Source organism: Astatotilapia calliptera, chromosome 19 (assembly GCF_964374335.1).
Source record: "Astatotilapia calliptera chromosome 19, fAstCal68.1, whole genome shotgun sequence".
Taxonomy (NCBI): Eukaryota; Metazoa; Chordata; class Actinopteri; order Cichliformes; family Cichlidae; genus Astatotilapia; species Astatotilapia calliptera.
Window position 1 is genome coordinate 28,489,002 of NC_137440.1, and position 14,636 is coordinate 28,503,637.

The following is a 14,636-nucleotide window of genomic DNA, read 5'->3' on the forward strand; positions in this document are numbered from 1 at the left end:
CATGGTCTCACATTTTTATCTATTCAGCTGCTGTGTGATGCACACCAGTGGTCCTCACTGCGCAATGTTAAAAGAAAGGCTTCATTTTTATCAGCTGGTTTTCACATAGGCCAAACATCTCTAAGGATATTTCTCCATTGTCTATAAATACATGTCAACAACATGTAGCAACAACTACTACTGATTCATACATGTCCATCACTTTGGATGAGTGCATGTTTTTTTGCACACTGTCATCCTGTGCACTGTCCCAGCATGATTAGACCTTAGCGATGAACCTTGTTGCCAAAAAGCAAAGCCAGTGGGAGCAACATCTTCCAGAGCTAAAGCTCCGTTCACCAGCGCTACTGGTGAGCCTTGTCTATAACAATGCCATGTTTACATCACATACCAAATGTAGTCATTTTTTTTAAATTAACAGAATGATATATAGGATGTGATACTGATTACATAGTACTGATCCTCACCTGAGTACATTTTGTTTTATAATTTCCCTGAGGTCCAGAACATCTCCATCATAATGATCATATCTTGTTTGGGGATGCTGCCCTGCCCCACAGTTTGTAGGCCTCAAAAACCTGTTGATCTCAGTACACCTGCAGATTCAAGGAGACATACTTTTACAGGTGACAGTATGTACTAAAGTATATGTAATTTAAACTTTTTTCATAACATTATGAAGTTGTGTGATATGCGAGTGAGAGATTATGACAAACATCCAGAAAAGTCTTGTGATCATGCAGTCATGTCTGAAACTTCTCCCACACCGAGTGCAAGACAGGGTGGAAAAACCCTTTAATTCATAGTGTTCTTGTTGCAGTGAAACGCTAAAAGATTTAAAACAAAAAATAAGGGCACATAAAGTGACACTGCTTGCTTTTTGCAAACTACTTTCACAAAAAGCCCATTATGGATTATGCTCAAGTACACTGTTGTGTAAAATTTACTTTAGTAAATTTACTTGTTTCATGCTTGGTCATGCAAGTTCTGTAAGTGAGTGAAAATAATTCCACAATTTTTTTTAGACATTTTTAGACACTCTAAGCTTTTTGAAAAAGAAAATGATCAAATTGTAACACAGAGTGTGGTCAGACTGCTTTTGTTACACACAAATACCTGTACACGTTTGTAAATCTTAGTTTACGCTAAGAGATCAGAGGAGAAGGGTGGAGTGCCCACTCCAGGTCAGGGATGAGTTCCTCCTCCAAGTGGAAGAGTTTAAGTATCTCAGGGTCTTGTTCACGAGTGATGGGAGAAGGGAGCAGGAGATCGACAGACAGATTGGTGCTCTCAATTTACTGGTCAATCTACGTCCCTACCCTCACCTGTGGTCACGAGCTGTGGGTAGTGACTGAAAGAACAAGACTGCAGATACAAATGGCTAATATGAGCTTCCTCAGAAGCGTGGATGGCCTCTCCCTTAGAGGGGAGGCCAAGTGGCTTCTTTCCACATGGAAAGAAGCCACTTGAGGTGGTTCGGGCATCTGAGAAGAACACCTCCTGGGGTGAGGTGATTCGGGCATGTCCCACTGAGAGGAGGCCCCCGTGCCTTGGTGTTCCCCCAAACAAGCTGAAGGAGGTGGGTGGGGAGAGGGAGGTCTGGGCTTCTTTGCTTGGGCTGCTGCCCCCGTGATCCGCGATCCAGTAGAGTTGAGTATGTGGGTTACGCCCATTAAAAACTTGCCAGATTTTCTAATACAATACCAAACAGCACATTCTGCTATTCACTCTTGCTTTGAGCTTTGATACCCAGGTGCTCCAGTCATGTTCCTGATTGATACAAGTTTGATTTACTGAATACTAGCTAAGCAATCTAAGCAATCTACAGAATCTACAGAATCAACAAATTTCTTCCAGTCAGCGAATGCTGCATATAATTTTATTTTTTGCTTGTTGCAACGTGCATAAAATTAAAAGGTTAAAACTAATGAAACTAGTTTTGAATTTTTTTTTTCAGTTGATTCAATTTTATATCATGAAATATGCAGAAAAAATAGAATTGGGCTGAAAGGTCTAATGCTTCATAACGTATTCAGGTTGTGTATCATATTTTTTAAAAGTAACTAAGTAAGAAAGTAACAAATTACTTACAAAAATAAGCAATCAGTAAAGTAATGGGATTAATTTCTTGGAGAAGTAATCAGTAATTAGTAAATAATTACTATTTTCAAGTAACTTGACCAACACAGGGTATTACCGTATGAAGTGGCAGATGTTAAAGAAACTGTTCGGCTACATGTCCAGTAGGTGGTGCAGACGACTGTCAGGATCCACTAATTCACCACAGTCAGAGTCTTTTGGATTACCTCTGCATCAGCTGAAGGAGTTAGTTTATTTAGTTTTTTGGTTATGTCATAGAATAAAAAGGCCCACATTTTGGAAGGATTTAAGCCCATAAATAAACAGCAGAAATATCCATGTATAGAAAACCTTTTTCTATTAGAAAAAATTCTAATAATGTATAGATACATATCAATACTCAATAACTCATTGTTCCACTTACAATAGCTGTAAGTGCAGCTTACCATGACTTGAGTGTTATCTCACACATCAACCACGGTAAAGCGTGTTATAGACAAGCCAGCCCACTGTGACCATTTCATGCTTTGCCTCTTTCAAAGTGTGAAATATACATGCATGCAAAAATTGCAGTAAGCTGTGGTTACAGCAGAGGGAGACATTTTATTTCAAGCCAAAGTGAAAAGAACCACAGGAAAGCATTTAAAAATGAAATTATTAACACATTTACAATTAAATATACATCAGCTGCCTAGCACTGCTCTGCTCACTACTGTGATATGGAGTTGCACACAAGTGTTTCTGTTTGCAACACTTTGCAAGATGTTGAAAGAGATGGAAGGAAAGATCTTACTGTGAACTAGCTCCGGCCTTGAGTTGAATTATTTCTTCAAGAAGTCACTTGGATGAGTGACGAAATGTTTCTCCCACACATAGGGTTTTAGATAGCACCTCCTCTCCTGACTTAGCTTGTTTTTGTTTGTTATTTTGGCCTGTGTTCACCAGGGAGTTAAGTTTTCAGTGGAGACAAATAAACCACCGTTCACTTAATAAATAGTTTTTTCTTCCCAAACCGTCACTTCCTTTTTAACCCTTATGCTACGTTCCTGTACCCCTAGACTGGGGCGTAACACATCTGAAATGAAAAGCCTGTAAACGTGTGTTCCAGCCTCCTGACTTTGCTGGCACTCGGTCTTCATACTCGACTCCAGATCTGGACTTGTGTTGAACTCGACTGAGGTGGTCTGATCAGACACAGCGCTGCTGTTTGCTGCAGCTGTCCAAAAATCACAGACAAAGTCAGGAATGTTTTTACCTCGTCTAGCTGCTCTGTGTGTGTGTGTGTGTGTGTGTACAGGTCACATGACAGCACAGCATTTTCTACCCACAGTTTGAACTGAGCAAGAAATAACAAATGTATTTATTCAACTTACAGACAATAAAAAAACCAAACAGAAATCAGTGTAAAATTTAATAACTTTTATTGATGTTAACTTTTTTAAAAGTTATTAAAAAGAAAACCCCAACAGAAAAACCCCTCTGAGCAAGCACTTGGCGACAGTGGGGAAGAAAAACTCCCTTTTAAGAGGGAGAAACTTCCGGCAGAACCAGGCTCAGTGAGGGGACAGCCATCTGCCGCGACCGTTCCAAGGGGTTATCACAATTTTTTTCTACAATGCATCAACCTTGTTTTGTCTCCTGGTGAAACAAAACAGTCGGCCTATAGATGAGAAAAACCGACGTATGCAACTTGGCTTCTTCGAAAGTTTGGCTGCCTCTTCTATGAAAATTTTAACAATCGTATTGTCGACTGTTGGTTCATTTAATTCCATGTTTTGCAGAACTACTTCTGCCTCTTGCCACTGTTTACACAGGGCTTTGAAAATCACCTTCTCAAAGTTTTTGAACTTCCTTAAGGGGATTTGATCAATTTCATCCCTGATTTTAGCCCAGATTTTTTCGCTAAGCCTCTTGTAGATGGTTAAAACTCTTTCTGGACTTATGACTTTACCTGATTTTTTTATAACCCGCTTAACTAGTTCTTCCATACATGTTTCCACAAAAAATCGGTATTTTTCTTTGTTTTGAGACAATTCATCCTTTGCTACCAAAGGGTGTTTTTTGAATTGATTTTGCATGCTGGCTTCATGTTGAGCCGAGGATTTCTTTGGGGTTACATCATTTTCCAAAGAGGTTCCTGCTTTATCTACAGCCTGCGTGGTGTCACGGTTTTTCTTGTCTATTGGAGTTCTGGGCTCGTCAGATGTATCAATGATATTTGTGGCAACATTTTCTGCTGTGTTGTTCACGTTGACTGTTGTTTTCTGTTGTTCAGGAGCTGTCTGTGTCTCCTTTGAGGCCACTGTTGTTGTGATGTTTTCTGTGATGTTGATCAAATCCCTTGTTTTCTGTAGAATCACAGCCTTAATGTGATCTGCCAGCGATGCATTATCCTCTGAGTTTTCAGGTGTTTCCATGGTATTTTGGATATTAGTGATAAGTGTGGCACCAGCGGAATTTTCTGCTGTGCTGTTCACGTTGACTGTTGCTTTCTGTAAAATAACAACTGGCACACAGATTAGATTTCCCATGATGCGGTCACCTGTGTTAGAGGTCTGTGCAAGTTCAGGAGCTGTTTCTGTCTCCTCTAAGGCCACTGTTGTTGTGCTATTTTCTGGGATGTTTAACAAATCCATTGCTTTCTGTAGAATCACAGCCTTAATTTGATCTGCCAGCGATGCATAATCCTCTGAGTTTTCAGTTGTTTCCGTGGTATTTTGGATATTAGTGATAAATGTGACATCAGCGGAATTTTCTGCTGTGCTGTGCAAGTTGGCTGTTGTTTCCTGTGAAATATGAGCTGGCATTTCCGTGTTGCGGTCAACTGTGTTAGAGGTCTGTGCAAGTTCAGGAGCTGTCTGTGTCTGCTTTAAGGCCACTGTTGTTGTGCTAGTGACAGCAGTGTCCTGGCAAAACCTCAGTTCTGCACCTGCTGACAGTGAGCATAGGGCAATGACATTATCTACAAAATTACATAGCCTTCCTATGGTGGCATTTTCGGCGTAATCAGACCGCAACTGTTGCCACTGCTCATGTGTAACATTATTTAGCAATTCCTCTAGCAGTGGCCTAACATCATTTGCAGGAGTGGAATGACTCCTGACATTGTCTGGATTGCTCCTAGCTGTGTTGTTGTCCATTTTGCTTCAATATCTATTTGTTTGCTGTTAATGTCTTCTCTCTGTTTGTTAAAGCGAGCGTTAGAAAAAACAGAGTTGCAGAGGGCTATTTATAGGTTTTTGTCTGTATGACGTCTTTGAAGCCCCGCCCACTTCAAGTGTGACGTCTTTGAAGCCTTTGATCTAAGCCCCGCCCACTTCGAGCAAAAAAAGAATGCGCTCGGAGAGTGTGGTTTGTTTGTCTCTCTCTCTCTCCCCCCCCCCCCCCCCCCCCCAAGCTTCATCACAGCCTCCCATAATAATAACTTTAGTAATGGTAGCAGTTAAAATATTGTCTGGTTTCATTTGGAACAACGATAGTTGTTTCGTTTATCGTTGATTGTTGATCTATTACAGTCGACCAGGTGACAACAATCACGTTGAAAAATCATTTATTTATAGTTGGCCGGAAACTAAAGCTGCTGTCACTTGGACTATTCCGTAGCACCCACCCGAGTAGTCGTCCTCGTCCCTGCACTGCACGTCGATCTCAGGTAAGAATGTATTTATTTAGTCATTGTTTGAATGCTGAATTTGGAAAAACAGTCAAGATTGCTTGATATTTATAGTCTATTAAAATGTATATTATAGTATATTTAAAATGTGGGGAAAATTTCTCAATAGAAATGTCTAAAATATCATAATTTGGTTCCCAAGTATAAATAACATTTAAAGCTATCTTGGACAGAAGGAAAAGAGTATGTATTTCTTAGAAAACGCGAAATCTGCACAAACATACCATTTTCATGTCATAATGTTCTTTCTGTTATAAAGCTATATTAGCAAAGGTGCTGTAAAGTTGTTAGCAGTGTGTCAGCTTGGTGACCTGCCACAGAGTACCTTTGTGACGTCATTCGCTATGCTCCAGATCGGATGGGTGGTGCAGGACGCCCGACGACTCTCATCTATATACAATTCCCAGCAGCAGACAACTCCAACATTCTGTATTTAATATTTGAATATATATTTTTTAATTTTCTGTCTGTGTGCCAAGGTGAGCTATGCACCTGTTTATTGTTACCTGCTGTGTCTCATGTTAAGAAAACATGTATGGTCAAAATAAAAACACTAGCTTTTAGTGTACAGGATGGATGTGAATGTTAGTGAACAAAACAGGCCTGCTGTATATCAGATGATGTGTATATTCTTAATGTTTTTATGCTTACAAAACTCTACTCAAGTTTCTTTTAAAGTTTTTGCTTGCATTTCCTACACAAATGTCAAAATAATAAAAAATCTTTGTGCACTGATACATGGTCTCACATTTTTATCTATTCAGCTGCTGTGTGATGCACACCAGTGGTCCTCACTGCGCAATGTTAAAAGAAAGGCTTCATTTTTATCAGCTGGTTTTCACATAGGCCAAACATCTCTAAGGATATTTCTCCATTGTCTATAAATACATGTCAACAACATGTAGCAACAACTACTACTGATTCATACATGTCCATCACTTTGGATGAGTGCATGTTTTTTTGCACACTGTCATCCTGTGCACTGTCCCAGCATGATTAGACCTTAGCGATGAACCTTGTTGCCAAAAAGCAAAGCCAGTGGGAGCAACATCTTCCAGAGCTAAAGCTCCGTTCACCAGCACTACTGGTGAGCCTTGTCTATAACAATGCCATGTTTACATCACATACCAAATGTAGTCATTTTTTTTAAATTAACAGAATGATATATAGGATGTGATACTGATTACATAGTACTGATCCTCACCTGAGTACATTTTGTTTTATAATTTCCCTGAGGTCCAGAACATCTCCATCATAATGATCATATCTTGTTTGGGGATGCTGCCCTGCCACACAGTTTGTAGGCCTCAAAAACCTGTTGATCTCAGTACACCTGCAGATTCAAGGAGACATACTTTTACAGGTGACAGTATGTACTAAAGTATATGTAATTTAAACTTTTTTCATAACATTATGAAGTTGTGTGATATGCGAGTGAGAGATTATGACAAACATCCAGAAAAGTCTTGTGATCATGCAGTCATGTCTGAAACTTCTCCCACACCGAGTGCAAGACAGGGTGGAAAAACCCTTTAATTCATAGTGTTCTTGTTGCAGTGAAACGCTAAAAGATTTAAAACAAAAAATAAGGGCACATAAAGTGACACTGCTTGCTTTTTGCAAACTACTTTCACAAAAAGCCCATTATGGATTATGCTCAAGTACACTGTTGTGTAAAATTTACTTTAGTAAATTTACTTGTTTCATGCTTGGTCATGCAAGTTCTGTAAGTGAGTGAAAATAATTCCACAATTTTTTTTAGACATTTTTAGACACTCTAAGCTTTTTGAAAAAGAAAATTATCAAATTGTAACACAGAGTGTGGTCAGACTGCTTTTGTTACACACAAATACCTGTACACGTTTGTAAATCTTAGTTTACGCTAAGAGATCAGAGGAGAAGGGTGGAGTGCCCACTCCAGGTCAGGGATGAGTTCCTCCTCCAAGTGGAAGAGTTTAAGTATCTCAGGGTCTTGTTCACGAGTGATGGGAGAAGGGAGCAGGAGATCGACAGACAGATTGGTGCTCTCAATTTACTGGTCAATCTACGTCCCTACCCTCACCTGTGGTCACGAGCTGTGGGTAGTGACTGAAAGAACAAGACTGCAGATACAAATGGCTAATATGAGCTTCCTCAGACGCGTGGATGGCCTCTCCCTTAGAGGGGAGGCCAAGTGGCTTCTTTCCACATGGAAAGAAGCCACTTGAGGTGGTTCGGGCATCTGAGAAGAACACCTCCTGGGGTGAGGTGATCCGGGCATGTCCCACTGAGAGGAGGCCCCCGTGCCTTGGTGTTCCCCCAAACAAGCTGAAGGAGGTGGGTGGGGAGAGGGAGGTCTGGGCTTCTTTGCTTGGGCTGCTGCCCCCGTGATCCGCGATCCAGTAGAGTTGAGTATGTGGGTTACGCCCATTAAAAACTTGCCAGATTTTCTAATACAATACCAAACAGCACATTCTGCTATTCACTCTTGCTTTGAGCTTTGATACCCAGGTGCTCCAGTCATGTTCCTGATTGATACAAGTTTGATTTACTGAATACTAGCTAAGCAATCTAAGCAATCTACAGAATCTACAGAATCAACAAATTTCTTCCAGTCAGCGAATGCTGCATATAATTTTATTTTTTGCTTGTTGCAACGTGCATAAAATTAAAAGGTTAAAACTAATGAAACTAGTTTTGAATTTTTTTTTTTATTTGATTCAATTTTATATCATGAAATATGCAGAAAAAATAGAATTGGGCTGAAAGGTCTAATGCTTCATAACGTATTCAGGTTGTGTATCATATTTTTTAAAAGTAACTAAGTAAGAAAGTAACAAATTACTTACAAAAATAAGCAATCAGTAAAGTAATGGGATTAATTTCTTGGAGAAGTAATCAGTAATTAGTAAATAATTACTATTTTCAAGTAACTTGACCAACACAGGGTATTACCGTATGAAGTGGCAGATGTTAAAGAAACTGTTCGGCTACATGTCCAGTAGGTGGTGCAGACGACTGTCAGGATCCACTAATTCACCACAGTCAGAGTCTTTTGGATTACCTCTGCATCAGCTGAAGGAGTTAGTTTATTTAGTTTTTTGGTTATGTCATAGAATAAAAAGGCCCACATTTTGGAAGGATTTAAGCCCATAAATAAACAGCAGAAATATCCATGTATAGAAAACCTTTTTCTATTAGAAAAAATTCTAATAATGTATAGATACATATCAATACTCAATAACTCATTGTTCCACTTACAATAGCTGTAAGTGCAGCTTACCATGACTTGAGTGTTATCTCACACATCAACCACGGTAAAGCGTGTTATAGACAAGCCAGCCCACTGTGACCATTTCATGCTTTGCCTCTTTCAAAGTGTGAAATATACATGCATGCAAAAATTGCAGTAAGCTGTGGTTACAGCAGAGGGAGACATTTTATTTCAAGCCAAAGTGAAAAGAACCACAGGAAAGCATTTAAAAATGAAATTATTAACACATTTACAATTAAATATACATCAGCTGCCTAGCACTGCTCTGCTCACTACTGTGATATGGAGTTGCACACAAGTGTTTCTGTTTGCAACACTTTGCAAGATGTTGAAAGAGATGGAAGGAAAGATCTTACTGTGAACTAGCTCCGGCCTTGAGTTGAATTATTTCTTCAAGAAGTCACTTGGATGAGTGACGAAATGTTTCTCCCACACATAGGGTTTTAGATAGCACCTCCTCTCCTGACTTAGCTTGTTTTTGTTTGTTATTTTGGCCTGTGTTCACCAGGGAGTTAAGTTTTCAGTGGAGACAAATAAACCACCGTTCACTTAATAAATAGTTTTTTCTTCCCAAACCGTCACTTCCTTTTTAACCCTTATGCTACGTTCCTGTACCCCTAGACTGGGGCGTAACACATCTGAAATGAAAAGCCTGTAAACGTGTGTTCCAGCCTCCTGACTTTGCTGGCACTCGGTCTTCATACTCGACTCCAGATCTGGACTTGTGTTGAACTCGACTGAGGTGGTCTGATCAGACACAGCGCTGCTGTTTGCTGCAGCTGTCCAAAAATCACAGACAAAGTCAGGAATGTTTTTACCTCGTCTAGCTGCTCTGTGTGTGTGTGTGTGTGTGTGTACAGGTCACATGACAGCACAGCATTTTCTACCCACAGTTTGAACTGAGCAAGAAATAACAAATGTATTTATTCAACTTACAGACAATAAAAAAACCAAACAGAAATCAGTGTAAAATTTAATAACTTTTATTGATGTTAACTTTTTTAAAAGTTATTAAAAAGAAAACCCCAACAGAAAAACCCCTCTGAGCAAGCACTTGGCGACAGTGGGGAAGAAAAACTCCCTTTTAAGAGGGAGAAACTTCCGGCAGAACCAGGCTCAGTGAGGGGACAGCCATCTGCCGCGACCGTTCCAAGGGGTTATCACAATTTTTTTCTACAATGCATCAACCTTGTTTTGTCTCCTGGTGAAACAAAACAGTCGGCCTATAGATGAGAAAAACCGACGTATGCAACTTGGCTTCTTCGAAAGTTTGGCTGCCTCTTCTATGAAAATTTTAACAATCGTATTGTCGACTGTTGGTTCATTTAATTCCATGTTTTGCAGAACTACTTCTGCCTCTTGCCACTGTTTACACAGGGCTTTGAAAATCACCTTCTCAAAGTTTTTGAACTTCCTTAAGGGGATTTGATCAATTTCATCCCTGATTTTAGCCCAGATTTTTTCGCTAAGCCTCTTGTAGATGGTTAAAACTCTTTCTGGACTTATGACTTTACCTGATTTTTTTATAACCCGCTTAACTAGTTCTTCCATACATGTTTCCACAAAAAATCGGTATTTTTCTTTGTTTTGAGACAATTCATCCTTTGCTACCAAAGGGTGTTTTTTGAATTGATTTTGCATGCTGGCTTCATGTTGAGCCGAGGATTTCTTTGGGGTTACATCATTTTCCAAAGAGGTTCCTGCTTTATCTACAGCCTGCGTGGTGTCACGGTTTTTCTTGTCTATTGGAGTTCTGGGCTCGTCAGATGTATCAATGATATTTGTGGCAACATTTTCTGCTGTGTTGTTCACGTTGACTGTTGTTTTCTGTTGTTCAGGAGCTGTCTGTGTCTCCTTTGAGGCCACTGTTGTTGTGATGTTTTCTGTGATGTTGATCAAATCCCTTGTTTTCTGTAGAATCACAGCCTTAATGTGATCTGCCAGCGATGCATTATCCTCTGAGTTTTCAGGTGTTTCCATGGTATTTTGGATATTAGTGATAAGTGTGGCACCAGCGGAATTTTCTGCTGTGCTGTTCACGTTGACTGTTGCTTTCTGTAAAATAACAACTGGCACACAGATTAGATTTCCCATGATGCGGTCACCTGTGTTAGAGGTCTGTGCAAGTTCAGGAGCTGTTTCTGTCTCCTCTAAGGCCACTGTTGTTGTGCTATTTTCTGGGATGTTTAACAAATCCATTGCTTTCTGTAGAATCACAGCCTTAATTTGATCTGCCAGCGATGCATAATCCTCTGAGTTTTCAGTTGTTTCCGTGGTATTTTGGATATTAGTGATAAATGTGACATCAGCGGAATTTTCTGCTGTGCTGTGCAAGTTGGCTGTTGTTTCCTGTGAAATATGAGCTGGCATTTCCGTGTTGCGGTCAACTGTGTTAGAGGTCTGTGCAAGTTCAGGAGCTGTCTGTGTCTGCTTTAAGGCCACTGTTGTTGTGCTAGTGACAGCAGTGTCCTGGCAAAACCTCAGTTCTGCACCTGCTGACAGTGAGCATAGGGCAATGACATTATCTACAAAATTACATAGCCTTCCTATGGTGGCATTTTCGGCGTAATCAGACCGCAACTGTTGCCACTGCTCATGTGTAACATTATTTAGCAATTCCTCTAGCAGTGGCCTAACATCATTTGCAGGAGTGGAATGACTCCTGACATTGTCTGGATTGCTCTTAGCTGTGTTGTTGTCCATTTTGCTTCAATATCTATTTGTTTGCTGTTAATGTCTTCTCTCTGTTTGTTAAAGCGAGCGTTAGAAAAAACAGAGTTGCAGAGGGCTATTTATAGGTTTTTGTCTGTATGACGTCTTTGAAGCCCCGCCCACTTCAAGTGTGACGTCTTTGAAGCCTTTGATCTAAGCCCCGCCCACTTCGAGCAAAAAAAGAATGCGCTCGGAGAGTGTGGTTTGTTTGTCTCTCTCTCTCTCTCTCTCTCTCTCTCTCTCCCCCCCCCAAGCTTCATCACAGCCTCCCATAATAATAACTTTAGTAATGGTAGCAGTTAAAATATTGTCTGGTTTCATTTGGAACAACGATAGTTGTCTCGTTTATCGTTGATTGTTGATCTATTACAGTCGACCAGGTGACAACAATCACGTTGAAAAATCATTTATTTATAGTTGGCCGGAAACTAAAGCTGCTGTCACTTGGACTATTCCGTAGCACCCACCCGAGTAGTCGTCCTCGTCCCTGCACTGCACGTCGATCTCAGGTAAGAATGTATTTATTTAGTCATTGTTTGAATGCTGAATTTGGAAAAACAGTCAAGATTGCTTGATATTTATAGTCTATTAAAATGTATATTATAGTATATTTAAAATGTGGGGAAAATTTCTCAATAGAAATGTCTAAAATATCATAATTTGGTTCCCAAGTATAAATAACATTTAAAGCTATCTTGGACAGAAGGAAAAGAGTATGTATTTCTTAGAAAACGCGAAATCTGCACAAACATACCATTTTCATGTCATAATGTTCTTTCTGTTATAAAGCTATATTAGCAAAGGTGCTGTAAAGTTGTTAGCAGTGTGTCAGCTTGGTGACCTGCCACAGAGTACCTTTGTGACGTCATTCGCTATGCTCCAGATCGGATGGGTGGTGCAGGACGCCCGACGACTCTCATCTATATACAATTCCCAGCAGCAGACAACTCCAACATTCTGTATTTAATATTTGAATATATATTTTTTAATTTTCTGTCTGTGTGCCAAGGTGAGCTATGCACCTGTTTATTGTTACCTGCTGTGTCTCATGTTAAGAAAACATGTATGGTCAAAATAAAAACACTAGCTTTTAGTGTACAGGATGGATGTGAATGTTAGTGAACAAAACAGGCCTGCTGTATATCAGATGATGTGTATATTCTTAATGTTTTTATGCTTACAAAACTCTACTCAAGTTTCTTTTAAAGTTTTTGCTTGCATTTCCTACACAAATGTCAAAATAATAAAAAATCTTTGTGCACTGATACATGGTCTCACATTTTTATCTATTCAGCTGCTGTGTGATGCACACCAGTGGTCCTCACTGCGCAATGTTAAAAGAAAGGCTTCATTTTTATCAGCTGGTTTTCACATAGGCCAAACATCTCTAAGGATATTTCTCCATTGTCTATAAATACATGTCAACAACATGTAGCAACAACTACTACTGATTCATACATGTCCATCACTTTGGATGAGTGCATGTTTTTTTGCACACTGTCATCCTGTGCACTGTCCCAGCATGATTAGACCTTAGCGATGAACCTTGTTGCCAAAAAGCAAAGCCAGTGGGAGCAACATCTTCCAGAGCTAAAGCTCCGTTCACCAGCGCTACTGGTGAGCCTTGTCTATAACAATGCCATGTTTACATCACATACCAAATGTAGTCATTTTTTTTAAATTAACAGAATGATATATAGGATGTGATACTGATTACATAGTACTGATCCTCACCTGAGTACATTTTGTTTTATAATTTCCCTGAGGTCCAGAACATCTCCATCATAATGATCATATCTTGTTTGGGGATGCTGCCCTGCCACACAGTTTGTAGGCCTCAAAAACCTGTTGATCTCAGTACACCTGCAGATTCAAGGAGACATACTTTTACAGGTGACAGTATGTACTAAAGTATATGTAATTTAAACTTTTTTCATAACATTATGAAGTTGTGTGATATGCGAGTGAGAGATTATGACAAACATCCAGAAAAGTCTTGTGATCATGCAGTCATGTCTGAAACTTCTCCCACACCGAGTGCAAGACAGGGTGGAAAAACCCTTTAATTCATAGTGTTCTTGTTGCAGTGAAACGCTAAAAGATTTAAAACAAAAAATAAGGGCACATAAAGTGACTGCTTGCTTTTTGCAAACTACTTTCACAAAAAGCCCATTATGGATTATGCTCAAGTACACTGTTGTGTAAAATTTACTTTAGTAAATTTACTTGTTTCATGCTTGGTCATGCAAGTTCTGTAAGTGAGTGAAAATAATTCCACAATTTTTTTTAGACATTTTTAGACACTCTAAGCTTTTTGAAAAAGAAAATTATCAAATTGTAACACAGAGTGTGGTCAGACTGCTTTTGTTACACACAAATACCTGTACACGTTTGTAAATCTTAGTTTACGCTAAGAGATCAGAGGAGAAGGGTGGAGTGCCCACTCCAGGTCAGGGATGAGTTCCTCCTCCAAGTGGAAGAGTTTAAGTATCTCAGGGTCTTGTTCACGAGTGATGGGAGAAGGGAGCAGGAGATCGACAGACAGATTGGTGCTCTCAATTTACTGGTCAATCTACGTCCCTACCCTCACCTGTGGTCACGAGCTGTGGGTAGTGACTGAAAGAACAAGACTGCAGATACAAATGGCTAATATGAGCTTCCTCAGAAGCGTGGATGGCCTCTCCCTTAGAGGGGAGGCCAAGTGGCTTCTTTCCACATGGAAAGAAGCCACTTGAGGTGGTTCGGGCATCTGAGAAGAACACCTCCTGGGGTGAGGTGATTCGGGCATGTCCCACTGAGAGGAGGCCCCCGTGCCTTGGTGTTCCCCCAAACAAGCTGAAGGAGGTGGGTGGGGAGAGGGAGGTCTGGGCTTCTTTGCTTGGGCTGCTGCCCCCGTGATCCGCGATCCAGTAGAGTTGA

General features: G+C 40.1%; 2 long non-coding RNA genes across 2 annotated transcripts; both read left to right on the forward strand.

Annotated features, from left to right (window-relative positions):
• The first annotated feature begins 5,591 nt into the window (after nucleotides 1-5,591).
• LOC145422424 (uncharacterized) lies at nucleotides 5,592-6,489 on the forward strand. Its single transcript, XR_013903712.1, has 2 exons — nucleotides 5,592-5,731; nucleotides 6,012-6,489. It is a non-coding gene; the product is annotated as an uncharacterized LOC145422424 (long non-coding RNA).
• A 5,597-nt stretch (nucleotides 6,490-12,086) lies between these two features.
• On the forward strand, nucleotides 12,087-12,984 carry LOC145422454 (uncharacterized). Its single transcript, XR_013903739.1, has 2 exons — nucleotides 12,087-12,226; nucleotides 12,507-12,984. It is a non-coding gene; the product is annotated as an uncharacterized LOC145422454 (long non-coding RNA).
• The last annotated feature ends 1,652 nt before the right edge of the window (nucleotides 12,985-14,636 follow it).